Source organism: Triticum aestivum, chromosome 2A (genome assembly GCF_018294505.1).
Source record: "Triticum aestivum cultivar Chinese Spring chromosome 2A, IWGSC CS RefSeq v2.1, whole genome shotgun sequence".
Taxonomy (NCBI): Eukaryota; Viridiplantae; Streptophyta; class Magnoliopsida; order Poales; family Poaceae; genus Triticum; species Triticum aestivum.
The window spans coordinates 108,606,785-108,619,613 of NC_057797.1; the positions used below are offsets into that span (position 1 = coordinate 108,606,785).

A 12,829-nucleotide genomic window follows, 5' to 3' on the forward strand; every position below is an offset into this window, starting at 1 on the left:
ACTAGTTTCCAGATTCTTGATAGCCTTGACTTCAATCCACCTGGTGAACTTGTCGACTGCTACAAGCACGTGAGTGAAGCCGCTCCTACTAGTCCTCAGCGGTCCAACCATATCTAATCCCCAAACAGCAAAGGGCCAGACGAGTGGAATGGTCTTTAGGGCTGACGCAGGTTTGTGGGACATATTGGAGTAAAACTGGCAGCCTTCACATCTATCGACTATATCTTTCGCCATTTCATTTGCTCGTGGCCAATAAAATCCAGCTCGGTATGCTTTAGCCACAATGGTCCTAGAGGTCGCATGGTGGCTGAGGGAGTCTTGGATTAGGGGGTGTCCGGATAGTCGGATTATATCCTTTGGCTGGACTATTGGACTATGAAGATACAAGATTGAAGACTTCGTCTCATGTCCGGATGGGACTCTACTTGGCGTGGAAGGCAAGCTAGGCAATACGGATATGTATATCTCCTCCTTTGTAACCGACCTTGTGTAACCCTAGCCCCCTCTAGTGTCTATATAAACCGGAGGGTTTTAGTCCGTAGGACAACATACAATCATACCATAGGCTAGCTTCTAGGGTTTAGCCTCTCCGATCTCGTGGTAGATCAACTCTTGTAATACTCATATCATCAAGAATAAATCAAGCAGGACTTAGGGTTTTACCTCCATCAAGAGGGCCCGAACCTGGGTAAAACATCGTGTCCCCTGCCTCCTGTTACCATCCGCCTTGGACGCACAATTCGGGACCCCTTACCCGAGAACCGCCGGTTTTGACACCGACATTGGTGCTTTCATTGAGAGTTCCTCTGTGCCGTCGCCGTAAGGAAGGATGCCTCATCTCATTGTTAAAAGCAACATTACCGCCGGGGGAGCTCTGGCTGTCGGCCAAACTCTCCAGCTAGGCAGTTTCATCATGACTGCCTGTTCGGCCGCTGCACCAACGATGACTTCTCGAGTCATCAAAAGCAGCCTCCACGTCGGCTCGGAATTCGCCGAGCAGATGGATCCAATGGAGCTCCCTTCCCTAAATGAACTCTTGGGTCGCATCGCCGCCTTGGGAGTTGCTACAGACTATGATTGGATTGAGCTTAAACCCGATCAAAGGGAGATTAACTCTCCATCGGTCACCCATCACGTTGCGGTGGTGGAGGAATAATGAGGAAACTCTTCCTCTATTTTGAGGACTAACTATGTCCGGATTCCTGAGCTCTCCGAGCCGGATACCCGCTTACGGGAGGACATCACCCAAGCCCTGAACCTAGAATCAGGCAGCAGGCCAGACTTATCGGGAAACACTCCGGAACCCGAACTTCCAAGATTGGAAACTCCTCGGCCCCTGGGTCTCAGATCGGGTAGGGGTTCGGACTCAAATCCACCCACCACCCAGACATAAATGATCTTTCCCACATCAGGAAGGAGCCCCATGAAACACTACATCATTATTGGGCCAGATTCCTCCTTCTGATGAACAAGGTTAAAGACTGTCGCGAGGAAGATGCAGTCCCACTTTTCTGCAATTATTGCACGGACAAGGGAATCCTTAAAGCTTAAGTTGCCGTGACATATCACGCTTCGCTGACTTGGCGTCCATAGTACGGAAGTACTGTGCAATGGAAAGCGCCTGGAAAACCGAAACGAAATTTTGGGATAATCCGGCCCCGAATATACACCCAGTCCGAAGTAGAAGGGTGCACTATCATAAGACACCCGAGCTAGTTGCAAAGAAACAAAAACCCTCTATAGGGCATGGAACCGTACTGGAGGGATGGTTTAATGGACCCTGCAAAATTCATAGTACAGCGAATACAATGCCAACGCACAGCCTTAAAGCATGATGGATACTCCGGCGGGTGGCCAAAAGTGGTGAGGATCTTCTTATCCCAAACGCCACAGAGCACCATCCCATAGAAAACAATACAGTGTTAACAGTGTTTGAGACCTTCACGTCAAATAATAGGCGCAAGCGAACATTCTGCAGCATGGCCGAAATCTGCCACGTAGCAGCAATAAATCCATGGAGTGACATGGCTATTACCTTCAATGCCAGTGACGAACCTAAATTCCGAACAGCCCGAGCACCAGCCGCACTGGTCCTCAGTCCAATTGTGGACGGCTTTCGACTCACCAAAGTACTCATGGACGGCGGCAGCGGATTAAACCTCATCTATGAGGAAACTCTTCAAAAAGTGGAAATAGACTGGAACCGCATTGAGCAAAGTAGCACAACCTTCAGGGGAATCATAGCCAGTCGGGAGGCACGATGCGCTGGGAAAATCACAGTAGATGTGGTATTCGGTACGCCAGAGAACTATAGGTCCGAAGAAATTACATTTCAAGTGGCCCCGTTCAGCAGTGGATACCACACCCTTTTAGGACGTGAGGCGTTCACGATCTTCCAAGCCGTACCCCATTATGGGTACATGAAGCTCAAAATGCCCAGGCCCAACGAAATCATCACTCTCGCCAGTGATCTGGACATAGCACTCCACGCCGAAAACAAAATAGCCGCACTGTCCCTAGAGGCATTATCCGAAGCCCTCTCGGCTGAGGAATTAACCACGCTACGCTCCACAGTGGATAGGGACGACGTTATACTCGATAAGAGATCCAAGTCCACCTCTTTTAAAACCAGCGGATGAAATAGTCAAATTCCAAGTCCACCCAAAGGACCCTACAAAAACAGCCTCCATCAGGGCACAGTTAAACCCCGCCGTGGACCCTGCACTACGAGAGTTCCTGCGCAAGAATTGGGACATATTCCCCTGGAATCCCTCAGACATGCCAGGAATCCCACGCAGGCTAGTCGAGCATAGCCTCAATATCCTAAAGGGATTCAAGCTGGTCAAGCAAGATCTTCGGCGTTTCTCCGAACCTAAGAGACAGGCCATCGGAGAGGAACTAGCCAAGTTATTGGAGGCCGGATTCATCAGAGAAATAAAAGACCCGGACTGGCTAGCAAACCTAGTGATGGTACCAAAGAAGGATAAATCCTGGCGCCTTTGTGTCGATTTCAAGGACCTCAATAAAGCTTGCCCAAAGGATCCCTTCCCCCTCCCCCGCATCGATCAAATTATCGATGATACCGCAGGACACGAGTCATTGTGTTTCCTCGATGCATACTCCGGTTACCACCAAATCAAGATGGCAGAGTCCGACCAAGCCGCAACGACATTCATCACACCATACGGTCCCTTCTGTTTCAACACAATGCCTTTTGGGCTCGAAAACGCCGGCGCAACATATCAGCGCATGATTTAGACTTGTCTGGAGAAACAAATAGGCAAAACAGTAGAGGCATACATAGACGATGTGGTCGTCAAAACCAAACACGTCGACTCTTTGATAGACGACTTGAGGCTCACAATCGACAACCTCCGAACATACGACATCAAGCTCAATCCGGAAAAATGCGTTTTCGGCATACCGGCCGGAAAGCTCCTGGGTTTCATCATCTCCTGTAGAGGTATTGAAGCTAATTCGGCCAAAATCCGAGCTTTGTCGCAGTTGGCTACCCCAACAGACCTCAAGCAAATCCAGAAGTTAACTGGATGCGTGGCGGCTCTAAGTCGCTTTATCTCCCGCTTAGGAGAAAAGGCTTTACCCCTTTATCGCCTCCTCCGGCGCACCAAACACTTTGAGTGGACGGACGCTGCCACGGCCGGATTGGAAGAAATAAAGGCCATTTTGGCAACCAACCCAATCCTAGCCGCGCCAAACATTGGCGAACCAATGCTGTTGTACATTGCGGCAACTCATGAAGTTGTAAGCGCAGTGCTCGTTGTCGAACAAGAAGCTGACAGACATAATTTACCTCTTCAAAAGCTAGTATACTATGTATCCACTGTCCTCACTCCATGCAAATCACGGTACCCACATTATCAAAAGATAGCCTATGCGGTATTCATGGCATCCCGGAAGCTGCGACACTACTGTCAAGAGTGTTCGATTACAGTAGCCTCGGAAGTGCCACTTAATGATATTATAAACAACCGTGACGCTATGGACCGGATTGCTAAATGGGCCATTGAGCTCCTCCCGTTCGACATAACATACAAACCTCGATGAGCCATTAAGTCGCAAGTATTGGCCGACTTTGTCGCCGAATGGACGGAGGCCGAACTCCCTAAAGAGTACGGCGAATACTCCAATTGGATCATGCACTTCAACGGTTTTAAAATGCTGGCTGGTCTAGGGGCTGGTGTCGTCCTGACGTCCCCAACCGGAGATACCGTTTAGTATGTACTGCAAATATTGTATACAGACTCCAACAACGCAGCCGAATACGAAGCTCTGCTGCATGGTCCTCGGATGGCAGTCTCCATGGGAATTCAATGCCCGGAGGTGCGCGGGGATTCAAACCTCACAATATCCCAAATAAATGGGGACTTTGGCGCCAAGGATCCGAAAATGGTGGCCTACCAAAACGCCGTCCTAAAAATGTCATCTCGGTTCGAGGGGCTCAAATTTCACCATGTGGCTCGGTAAAACAATCAGGCGGCGGATATCCTCGCCCGCATCGGCACAAAACGCGATGCGATCGCCCCCAACATATTTCTGGAGAGGCTGTTCAAGCCATCCGTAGTATGGGAAGGGGACACCGGTAATAATAGGCCGGACCCGGCCAAAATGCCAGATACCGAACACTCTGACACAATCGGAGGCTCCGCCACCGAAATAACACCTTCAGCCCACGTAATAATGGCCATCATAGCCCCGTGGACAGAACCATTCCTGGCCTACCTAACTAGGCAGGAACTTCCGGAGGACCAAAATGAGGCACGCTGCATAGTGCGGCGATCTAAGGCCTACAGGGTCCATGAGGGAGAATTGTATAAAAAAAGCACTACCGAAGTCCTTCAAAGGTGCATCTCCGAAGAGGAAGGGCGGAACCTTCTGGCAGAAATCCACACCGGACTCGGCGGTCACCACGCCGCAGCCCGGGATCTTGTAAGCAAGGCCTTCCGTACAGGATTCTATTGGCCAACGGCCCGGGCAGATGCACAGGACTTGGTCCAATGTTGCGCCGGTTTCCAACTCTTTGCAAATCAAAGCCACATGCCACCCACTGCCCTCCAAATAATCCCCATTACGTGGCCCTTCGTGGTCTGGGGGCTTGACATGGTTGGACCCCTTAAAGGGGGAACCCACAAGAAAAAATACTTACTGTTCATGGTGGATAAATTCACCAAATGGATAGAGGCCAAACCTGTTAAAACAGCCGAATCCGGACCAGTGATAGACTTCATATCCGGGGTCGTACACCGTTATGGCATCCCTCAGCATCATCACTGACAACAGCACGAACTTCACTGCCGATGAGGTAAAACTCTGGTGCAGCAAAATGGGCATCAAGATGGATTATGCTTCAGTCTATCACCCACAAACCAATGGCCAAGTTGAGCGAGCAAACAGTCTTATAATGAGTGGCATTAAACCCAGATTAATGTGTTCCTTAACGGAGTCTAACACGCACTGGGTAGAGGAGCTCGACTCCGTACTCTGGGGGCTGCGGACCACACTGAATCATAGTACCGGATATACACCCTTCTTTATGGTGTATGGCGCAGAGGCAGTCTTGCCCTGTGACATAATTCATGACTCACCTCGGGTGCGCATGTACGAAGAAAGAGAAGCCGAGCTCGATCGGCAAGACAGTCTGGACACCCTGGAGGAGGAGCGCGACGTAGCCAAAGCCAGTTCCGCATTTTATCATCAACAGGCTCGCAGATACCAAAGCAGAGAAGTACGGGCCAAAACTTATAACATTGGCAAACTAGTTCTACGCCTGCCGGATAAGAAAAAGAACAAGCTCGAGCCCAAATGGGAAGGTCCCTTTATTATTGACCAAGTTCTGACCGGTGGAGCATACCGACTGGGTGATGCATTGACTAGTCGACTCGAGCCGAACCCATGGAACGCAGCCAGGCTCCGAAGATTCTACGCCTAGCCCGGACTCTATGTTCCTCCCTTTGTCCATTTTTTGCATATACATTATCTGTCTTGTTTTTCTTTCTTCCTTTCTTTTATTCTTTCTGTAGGCCTTCAAGGGCCAACTTGTGCCTCGCTTGCACATTATAGATGCGCTAGCCGCGCTCATCATACCTGGGGGCTTCTTTCACAGAAGCTTAATTATTTATCTGGGCCTCAGGCCCCGCACATGTGTTATGCTTCCGCATGTACCTTTTTTCGCCATTATATGCATCAATATGAATTAAGTTTTGGCCAAGCTGGGTTGCCTGGCTCTTGTATTTATGCCCTACGTTCCCGTTAAATCGGCTAGGGCACAAGGGGAGCACCTCTGCGATTGTTACTGCCGGGTCAGCCGGATGTGTACCTCAGACTGGGTGAAGCCGAAAGCTAGCGTTCTTAAGGGAATATTCGGTCGGTGAACAAAAGATGATTTTTATTTATTGTCCATATCTGCCCCCAGATGTTTTTCCCGCGTTTCCTATCACAGTCCGGACATGCACTTTAGGGCATGCTTACCCAGGGAAAGGAACCCTTAATAGAACTATTCTCCCTGGAAGATGTTTCCTACTACCCATGTAATATAACATAACTAGTTGGGCACTTGTCTATTCAAGCACTAATGACCCCTACGCCTGGTCTCCACACATACCCCGGTTCTTATATAACTAAGCGGGTATTCGGATACACTCCGGACTATCGGGTCCCGAGGTTGAAGCGAAAAGGTCCGCCAAGACAAATGATCTACAATCCAACTAGAAGGCATTATACATGTCATTTTAATTACATAGTCATACAGACTGACTAAATTCCTCTTCTATACCATCCAATAGGCGGTCTAGCCTACAATCCTTGTCGGGGGTTTGGTGTGACATATGCCAACGGATGGCTTATCATGGTGTGGGCGAGTAGAACGTCGCCGGTGCCTGGAAACGGGATGAGGCAAAGACATGCACGTCAGCGAATCTTACCCAGCTTCGGGGCTCTTCGGGGAGATAATACCCCTACTGCTGCTCTGCGGGGTCTCCGCATGATGACTATGGCAAAAGTGTTTACACGGTTACTCCTTGAGCTGTTTTCTGGTGGTAGGAGAGGGCAAGGCTAGCTCTCTCCCTTCTATACGATCTAGTCTAGCGCTAATGGGTTCCAACCCTTTGCATGGGTGCCCTGGGGGTTTATATAGGCCTACCCCCCAGGGGTACAATGGTAATCTAGCTGGACACGGGCCCAGCTGTCAGTGCCTCTGGCCTCCGTCTTCTCTACCGACCGCTGGGCCCGCCGACTGGCGGGCCCCGCCGACTGGCCTGGTACGGAGCCGACAGGCCGTGTCCGCCGTGGGCGGGTCTTGCCGGCTACTGATTACTGTAGCCGTGCTTCTGATGACGCGGGCTTGATCATGAGGTCGTGGCAACAGCCCCGCCGCCTGGCGGGCGATCACTGTTGCCACTCCCCATCACATCTTGATTAATGGCGCGTGGGCCCCGAGGGAGGGCTCGGCCGACTCCCCCGGGCCGACTCCCGACGGGTCCGACTGATGGTTCTCCTGCCGTCTCCCGAGGTCTCACTGATTGGTGGGGCCTGCTGCCTCTAGGCCGTACAGACAAGCCGTCGTGGGTGCAGGATTCGGCCCTGCGGTGGTGATGTCAGGGCCGGCATGGCCACAGTGCCATGCCGCACGGAGATCTTCCGGGGTACGGCGTGCTAAGGCAATGCCTGCCCTTGGTGAGGGGCGGGGGTGGGATTCGCTGTAGCCATGCCCTACCTCGTCCCCTTTGATGAGGCCATGGGGTTTGTTGGAGTCACAGGCCGACTCCCCAAAGCCGGCTTCTCTGGAAGTCGTCTCTGGGACTCGGCCATGAGCGGGCAGTCGGCCGCCTTACCGTCGACTCCTCAGGAGGCGGCTCTTTGTCCTGGGGTCTTGAGGGGCGCAGCCTGCCCCCATGTCTTGAAAGGTTCTGGGACTCGGGTTGGCCTACCCGTGGCCCATTACTCCGACAGTAGTCCTCGAAGCTGGTGAGGCGCCGCGGACGATCGGCCGAGAAGCCTCAGCAGTTTCTCTTTCCGGGTGCTTAACACATAGTCTTTGATTGACTTCTGCCGGGCCGACTAGAAAGAGTCGGACTTGCTCAACTCGGACTTACTTAATTCTGACTCGCTCAGTATTTCGAACGTCGCGGCGAGATTTAAGTGGCGTGCTAGCTAAGCCTCCAGGCCACCGCCCGTTCTAGGCCTGTCACGCGAGGGCACGTGGCTAGGCCGTCCTACCAGCCTACGTGCGCGACGGGACAGGCCCATAGGCGGGGCCCGCCACTACCGCGCCTCGGCGCCCGAGCGGATCCGCTGTGGCCTCGGTGGACGGTTGGGATTCCCGCGGAGTTACTGCGCGCAGTAACTTTATCATGGATCATGGGGGTCATGGGGTCGTGGGCGCAGTAAATCCCCACGTCTGCCCCCTCGGCTTCGTAGCCCACGAGGCTATAAGTAGGGGGAATAGGGGGGCACGCGCGCCCCTCCTTCCCACTACTCCTTGTTCTCTTCTTGCTGTTCCTCGCTCTCCTCCTTCCTCTTCTCTTCTTCGCTCCGCCGCGCGCCCAAGCTCCGGCGAACGCTACAGCGACAGCTCGCGATGAGTTCTTCCTTCGCCGCCGCGCCTCCCCCAGTGTGCTCCAGCACCTGGGACGGCTCCGAAGTTCATGAAGACCACATCGAGTTCCTCCGCCGGACTCGTCGGCTCCCTGGCGAGGATCGCGTGCAGGTGCGTCTTGCGCCGAAGGGGGAGATTTCCCCCGCGCCGCAGGAGGGCGAACGGGTTATCTTCCGCTCGCACTGCCTGCATGGGTTGGGGCCACCGGCGAGCAGTTTCTTCCGGTCCCTCCTGGAGTTCTATGGACTCCAGCCGCACCACCTCACCCCCAACGCAGTGGTGCTGCTGTCCGCCTTCGTGGCCATGTGTGAAGGCTTCCTTGGAGTCGTCCCCACCCTCAAGCTCTGGGGGGAGTTTTTCTTCTCCAAGCTCGGCACCCAGGCTGCGGGCGTGCCGGCTCAGTGCGGCGCTTTCATCGTCGTGCGAAGGTCGGGGGCCGACAATCCCTTCCCCTCCATCTCGCTGATCAAGTTGGTGAAGATGTGGCAGAGATCCTACTTCTATGTTAAGAACGCCTCTGCGAGGGGGGACTAGGTCAATCTGCCCGCTTTCGAAGCCGGCCCGCCGGCTGGGCGACTGCCCAACTGGTCGTACCGGGCCAAGTCGCTGACGCCTGCGGGAGCCGGCGCCATCACGCGACTCCGAGTGCTGACGCAGTCGGAGGGTCTGACTGGTCCGGACCTGCTGGCTGCCTTCGTTTCGCGCCGAGTTCTCCCACTCCAAGGCCGCCCCCATATGATATGCCAGATGAGCGGGCACCGCGACCCGAGTTGGATGTGCACCAAGGACATGCCTCACGAAGAGGTGACCTTCATGGTTAACTACCTCTCGGACAGCAGGCTCCTAGAGGATTGGCGGTTCGGCAAGGAGCCGTACTCCCGCGCCAACCCCCCGCCCGTGGTGAGTTGCCTTTCCTTTCTTTCTTTGGATTGCCTTCTTCTTGCCGAGTTTTGTTTTGACCAGTCTGCTTTGGTTAGAATCCCCTCCTCCACCCACCAGCCGGCACCTCAGGGCCGGCCCGCGAGTTCCTCGCCGACCGGGCGGAGAGCGATGTCGACTTCCCCGATCTGGGGGCGGCGGCTCTGGAAGATGACACCGAGGGAGGAGGAGGAACAGCAGGCGACTTCAAGCCCTCAGCCACTTCCGCCGACTGGCCTGACAACGACGCCGAGGGAGAAGTCGCCCCTCACCATCGGCCAGGAGCCAGCCAGCCTGGCGCGGGTTCTTCTGTCGCGCCGGGCGCTCGAGGAGGCGGAAAGAAGCGCAGGGCCGTGCCGACCTTGTTCGGCAGTCGGCCGAAGAAGCCCAAGGGTTCGGCTGTGGCGGCCCGGCGGGACGAGGCGGCCGCGAAGGCCATCCGCTTCCGTAAGGAAGTGAAGAAGCCGCCATTGGTCTCCGTGTAAGTATTCTGTCTTCAAAGTTTTATTCTTTCTTTGTGACTTTTTCTAAGTCTCTGCTTGCCCCTCTTGCTTCAGGGCTCCCCTCTCTCTTGAGAGGGTCACCGCCGCCTCCGTCATGGGGTCAGCGGAGACGTCCGCCACCACTCGGCGGCTTGACCCCGCTGCTGACCTCCGGGAGGCGATGAAGCGGAATGCGCAGGAGAAGCGCTACGAAGAAGAGGCCCTCCGCCTGGAGAAGGCGGAGGCCGACAGGGCGGAGGCCTCCGCCAAGAAAAAACTGGCGGAGGCCGAAGCCGCCTCCGCGGCAAAGCAGCAGGCTGAGGAAGCCGCACACCGCCAGTCGGCGGTGCTCGTTACCCCGTTGAACTCTGCGCTGCTGCCTCCGGAGTTCATGGGACAGACTAGGGAAGCCGGTGGGGAGAACCCCGTTGTGGAGGGGGAGGGCGGCGACCCCTCTACGCCGGATGTGAACGTTCCGCCGCCGCCTCCGCCACTGTCTGAAGGTGCGCAGGGCGAGCAGCCGGCGGGCCCTCCGGTGCCGCCGACCGAAGACGAGGGCGTGCCGAGGTTACTCCTTCAAGTCGGCTCGCCAACGCGCCGCCGTCTGGAGAAGGCGACTTCGGCACCCCGCCCCTGGAAGCCGGCGCCGCCAGCTCGGCGATCCCAGACACCGAGGCGACGAGCGCCGCGCCCATTGGGTGGGTGCGAGGAGGCGGGACAGGTCCGCTGAACCAGGCGCTTCTGGACGTCCAGGCGAAGCTTCGTGCCGAGGGCGACGCTTTCCAGAATTGCACCAAGGCGTACCTAGCGTCGCGGGCAGCCGTCCGGGTATGTTTTTCCTTTTGGCCTTTGTTTTTCTTGTTCCTCTCTGTGGGGCGCGGCAGCGCACCCACTGGGTGTAGTCCCTGAGTTTTAGGCTGGCTGCTGAGCAGGCAGCCCGAAACTCCAATTGATGAACTTTGGGTGTTAACTTTTTGTCTGAAACGTTTGTCGCAGGATTACCACAACCTCCGCATCACTGCCTTCAACCGTAACGTCGAAGAGCTGGGCAAGCGGACTGCCAATCTGTAAGTCCTTTTCCTTCTTCGCGGGGGCGCACTGGCGCACCCGCGGGCTGTAGTCCCCGAGATTCGGGCCGACTGCTGAGCCGTCGGGCCGGATCTCCCCGGCGACCTTCTTTACTGATGACTTGACGCCTTCTTTCTTTCATCTTTTCAGGGGCCAACGCTGCTCTTCAACAGCAGCTGAGCGACGCCAACTCCGCTTTGCGCGCCAAAGAGGAGGAGTGCAGCAAGCTCGCCACAGAGCGCGATCTGCTGGCCACTCAATTGGCAGAGCAGAAGGAGCTGCTTGTGAAGACGCATAGGGAGGCGGAGGAGGCGGAAACCGCCCTCCTGGCTGAGTTTGCGAGCGAGCGCTCCTCCTGGTCTGACAAGGGGGCGCTGCTATCCTCCGGCTTCCACGAGATTGAAGACATCGTTGATGGTGAGTTTCTTTATTTCCTTTCTTCGAGCTGCCGACTTAAATCGTGCCGACTCCTGGTTTTTGACTTGATTCTTCGTTTCTTTGTGTCTTTGCAGACTTCTTCCCTGGGCAGTCGCAGGCCGCTATCCAAGCCATCGAGGCTGACCGTGAAGGTCGGAGGGCGGAGGGCGCAGAGATTGCCGCCGATGCCCCCGAACTCTTGACGAGCACATCCTGAGCATCCAGGATCGCCTTCGGCCGGTTCACCGCATGCTGCGCCGGCTTCAGCGTGTCGGTGCCCAGGCGATTGCCGCCATGTGGCCGGATATGCAGGCTCCGTGCACCCCCAGCCTGACGGCCGACTGGCTGGAGTTTGCGGCTGGTCGTCTTGAGGCCTGGAAGGGCTCTTCGGCCCGAGCTGGAGCGCGCCGGGCCTTGGAGTTTGTCAAGGCATGGTATCTGTGGCTGGACCTAGACTGGCTGTCCACGCTTCGATCGGAGGCCCAGCCGGAGCTGGCAGCCATGGAAGACGCCCTCGTCAAGCGTGCTGCGGCAATCACCGAGTACACCAACACCAGAATCTTCGTCCTCAAGCGGTCTGAAGACGGCGAGGAGGTCCCGCCGGAGTGGTTTGGGATGAACCCAGACTACGGCAAGGACTCGGCGGAGGTGATTGGCTCCAGCGTTGAGGAAGAGGGCGAGGCGGAGGACGGAGGCGAGGCGGAGGCACCAGAAGATGGAGCAGACGGCCAGCCTCAGCTCGACCGTGCCTCCAGTAACGAGCCGCGTGCGACCGACCCAACTGCCACCAGAGGCGATCAAGCCGAGACTAGCCAGCCGGCCGCCCCGACGCCTGGCGCCTGCGCCTCCTCCGACCCTTTGAGTTCGTCTGCTGCTTCCTAAGCTGCCGTTGTATCTTTTTTTTGTCTGCTTCAGTAGTCTTTGAAGAACTTGTTAATTCGCACAATTCCACCCGCGGGGTGTATTTTGAACCTCTGCTCAAAAATTCGGCCAAGGGCCTATGTTATGTACATATATTTATCTGAGTTCTATCTTTTCTTGCTCATTGCTCTTTTGGTTTTTTTCCGTTGCCGCTTTCTCCTCGTTGCCTGCCTTGCCAATCGGACAGCCGCTCTACGGACTGTTGCTGGATCAAGTGCTTGGCTACTTTGGGAAAGCAAGTACTTAGCCGTTTTAAAGAGTTTTTGAGCAAGTTGGATAGAAGACGGCAATCCGACTATCCGAGATTCGGTTTGCGAGAAAGCCTGGAAGCCGTCTTGAGCTATGTTCTATGCTTTGAGTCCTTAACCATTTTTCATGCGAACACCCATTCTACCTTACCTCTGCCCACCGT

At 55.2% G+C, this 12,829-nt stretch overlaps 1 pseudogene; it reads right to left on the reverse strand.

Moving 5' to 3' along the window:
* The window catches only part of LOC123191572 (ribonuclease 1-like), a 73,229-nt pseudogene that overhangs the window by 18,903 nt on the left and 41,497 nt on the right, over positions 1-12,829 (reverse strand).